Here is a 4,526-nt window from a genome sequence, read left to right on the forward strand (position 1 = left end):
GGAGGAACCAGCCGTCATAAACCCATTTTTAGTTTTTTGCATTTATAGTTTGCATAAATACATTTTTTTTCACTTGTGTGAAACAACAGAAAGATTCACAAGACATTCTGCTGGATTAGAAAAAGTCAGATACAGTACGATGAAAAAAAAGAAGAAAAAGTTAAATCACATATAGAATAAAACAACTTTTATATATATTAGATATTATCAGCCTAGTTGCTATAAAGACACTGGATCTGGCTTTTTTTTACATTACATTAAATCTGAAATTACTACATTTTTGACCAGTTTTTTGGCTTAACTTTTATTAAAAGATACTGCCACTTAAGTCCTTGGCTTCACATCAATATTTAATTCCACCTATTCTGGGTCCCCGGCTGAACGTCTGCCACAAATGCATATCTGTCAACCGCACCATATATGCACTCAGAGATATTTTTCAGACAGTCAAGGGCAATGTGACAGACTCGTCGAGGAAAGGTGTGCTTCTGTGTGGGTTCTCTGTGTGTATCTACTGAGTAAGTACTGAGCTGTCTAAATGTCAAGAGTGTGCAATTAATGTCAACCTGAGTGCTGTCAATAGCTGATGACTACTATTGGGAACAGCTATAATTATGAACTATAGGGCTCGGCACATGTGCCTACAGGTTTGTGTTGTATTAAAACCACATTCAGACACTCACCAAATCAAATTCTGGTAAATATTTAACACGTAATGCTAGTTTTCATCGCTATGATTCACCGCCTTTCATGCGGAATCTGTTTGTTTCCGAGTGTCTGTGTGTGTGTGAGGTTGTCTTGTAGTGCACACGTCGCGCTCGCCTCCTTTCCCTCCAACTGTGTCCGTAATGAAAAGCTAAATAGCCTGGGTGAGCAATGATTAAAGACGGACAGCTACCTAGGAACAAAAAAACGGGAGAAAACAGCGGTCGGGAAATGACAGTTTGAGGTAAATGACAGCTCTGCTATGTTTAGGATAAATGGATCATGCAGCTATATTCAGTCTTCAGCATCAATTATTCAACGGCCCACTGATAAGACAAATCCGTGGTAACTGAGATTCCTCGGCAGCAGCGGCACTGCAAGTTTATAACCAGCTGACACGAGTCACCCGTTTCAGGTCAGAATTTCTGCCACTTGGATCCATTACAGGTTCGTTTCAGGGAAGAGAGGGCGCCGTGAATTAGCTCCTAATTATTAGCGATTCATCATAAACGGATGTTAATATGTCGGAATGTGGAAGATCGTTATGGGGAATGACCTCTTGCACGTCGGGAAAGGTCACCGGTGTCTCTGTCACTCTCAGACACGGTAAAGTGACACCTGCAAGCCGCCGTCGCATCAAAGTGACGCGTTTTTTTTTTTTCGTCTGCAATTTTCCATGCAGACGACGTGACATGTGCTGCGCGTCCTTGCGTTTGCGCGCTGATATTCATGCATGGAAGTGCGGAGGATTGTAACAAGTCTGACCGTCTGAGTGCGGTCTGATAATAGATGAGGGAAAAGGGTTCATTTGTCAGTTTTAATGAGCCTCCGTCAGTTTTAATGTGAACCCATCACTTGTGTAACGTAGTAAGGGCCACATGCCACATTTTACCCGTGTAATTGTGTGTTACATAAGAAATGCAGACAACCCTACTATGACCTAACCTGCTTTTTTTTTCTCTCTTCTCATTCTTTTTGTAAAAAGAGTGTTTTCATGATCCCACATGCAGCCTCTAAACAAGGTTAACAGTTTTGTCTTCTGCTTGGGTTTAGATTTAATTTACAGCACATATGGAGGGTTTGCAGAGAGTTAACGTGAACTGACCTGTGAAAAGGCTTCATTTAGCAGTTCAAGCTCTGCACTTAACAGGCAAAACAATTTCACCCAGTGCCCAAGTGGCATTTTGTAAATGTGTCCTAATTACTCTGGTCAAATGTTTAACAGTGCTGTAAAACCACTTCACTTTTAGACCACGGACGCACGAAGTATCAACATTTCTGAGCTAAAAGCACAACTCGGTGTCACTTCGGCCTCATCACATGACGCTTTGTGGGGGATGTTCACAGGTTTGTAGCAAAAACTGTATTTTGCATACCTCCTAGCTACTGGATTTACAAATATTTCCCAACAATAGTTTGTGAAATGTTAGAATCCTTTAAAATATTATAAATTGTATTTGTAAGCCACAGTATACATGCTATCTGCAGTGTTTGTATTTTTTCATACAAATGATGTTTTAATGTGAAAACTACACTGTTCTGCTCCAGTAACTGCGTTTTACTTTAAACAGGCAATTCTTTCAGTGTGGCACCGTCCCTTAGAAATAAAAGCTGTGAGTATTGTGAGTATTGCTACAGGCTGTGTGCAAAGAGGAAAGCAAAAGACAAAACAAATAAAAAATAAGAGACAAAAAAAAAAAGATCTCACCTGGACTAAAATTTTGGAGTTTAAAGCAAAACAAAGAGAAAGGACAATGATGTCATGAGTCGGACTCAGGTCTTTAAAGTCAAGGTTTAGGATTTTTTTTCCATCACTTTTACCAAAACCTTCAAATGTTGACTTGTTTACCAGCTGATTAGACAAGAACTTGTGCTGAAAAACATGAATAATGTATGTTCTTGTCATGGTTTTGAAGTCTTTGTTTCATTTTTTAGTGTTTGAACTTAATTCCCTTCTGTTTTTTTAGGTTTTACTATGAATTAAAGTAGTTTTGGTTATTCAGTTTGATGTTATGCTTGTATTATCCTGGCCACTGGATGTCCTCAGCTGTTCCTGCTCCCAGCTCCTCTCTCACCTGCCTCTCATTCATAATCGGCACACGCTTCTTTACTCATCACCACTCCCGGTAAGCATACGCCTCAGTTTTTATCAGATCCTCTGTGTACCTCAATGTTTTATTTATATAATTTATTTATGTCAGTTTTTAGTTGAAACCTTTATTCCTGAAAGTTCCTCTTTTGTGTCTGCATTTGGATCCTTCTCATTAACTCACCACTCATCTGTGGTTTCTAGAAACAAACAAAAAAAACCCAACCTTTTTATTTGGGGTATTTTTGTGCAGAACTTTGTTTTATTTAAAACCTCTTAAATTGTTGACACTAATATTTATTTCTAACTGTATTTTATCTATTAAGCTAAATCTTGTTTATGTTCAGAACGCTTACGTTAGCAAGTAGGTCAAAGTATGCATGAACCCGCACAGCTTCTGCCGTGGTTGTATTGTTACACAACCATCTATATTCTTATTCTTATCTCCTTCCCTCACAGGATTCCCCTTCACCTAACCATTAGTGAGATTCGAACGTTTGTGAAGGTTAAGGGCCACTTTTACTCAGAGCCTCAAAGTGAAATTACAAGGAAACTACAGAGTTACTTCCTGTCTCCTGAACAGGGGGATCCCAGCATAGCAGGTGCCTTTCACATACATCAGTCGATATGCACAAACTCACACACACAATAATCAACAAAAAGACAAATCTATCTATCGATCTGTCTCTTAGTTTTTTGTTTTTTTTTTAGGATTGGACATGTGGGAACTGTATAATCCCAACCTTTAACCATTGCGCAGTCTAATTAGCTCCATCACTGTGGGCCTCTAACCTAATATTTACTTTGATTACACTCTCATTGAAAAATGTTTTCAAAATTGATAGATCCGTGACTTATTTGGATAATTTATGACCAGCCCCGTTTTACCAAGGGACTCAACCCATGCGGCAACCCCAAACCGTTTAACCAAAATCCAATTTGCATATAAATAGATTTGGACTCTTTGCAGAAGTGTTTCTTTTTTGTATATAGACACACACACTCACACACACACACAGAAAAGCAGATAATGCATACAACACGAGCACATGGCCTCACATAGAAGCACACGTAGGTTTTTGTTTGTTTAATTTTTCAGCCCATTATTGAATTTTCATTTATAAATAGTCCTTCAGTATATGAGTATTGGAGGAGACATTATATTCCTCATCATGCTGGGTCCTGGTTCTGATAATGGTAAGAACATTTAACTATTCAATATTTTTGAGCCACACATGCTCAGATGAATGACTGTGTGTTACACTCGACAGTCTGCGACATTAGCGGTTTTTAACACGCAGTTGTCTGATTTAGTTGCTGCTATGTGTTTGTGTGGCACTCAGAAAGTCATCCTCTGTTTTGTGCAGGTTGCATTTCCTAATTGTTGGTTCAAACAAGCACCCTAATGGTGTCTCATCTCAGAGCCATGTTGGACCAGAGCTGAATCCTTCTCTTAATTTCCTTATTTTTTTTCAAATGTGGTGGATATGGTCCATAGCCCAGGGGTCTATTAAACTATTTCAGAAATCGATTGTAAAAGTAATTCCTGAGAATTTACCGTTGGCACTAAGGCTTTTAAATAAAAAAGAGCTTGTGGAAGCAACGTTGTGTTATGGATAAACCCCTGAGGCTTGGCTTCTTCATTTTGAGAATTTGATTTCAGCGCGAGTGTTCCTCCTGTAAATGAAAATGGTTTTGTAACAGGGTCATTTTTATCAGCAGAACTTTGGGC

This window comes from Kryptolebias marmoratus, linkage group LG1, assembly GCF_001649575.2.
Source record: "Kryptolebias marmoratus isolate JLee-2015 linkage group LG1, ASM164957v2, whole genome shotgun sequence".
Classification (NCBI taxonomy): Eukaryota; Metazoa; Chordata; class Actinopteri; order Cyprinodontiformes; family Rivulidae; genus Kryptolebias; species Kryptolebias marmoratus.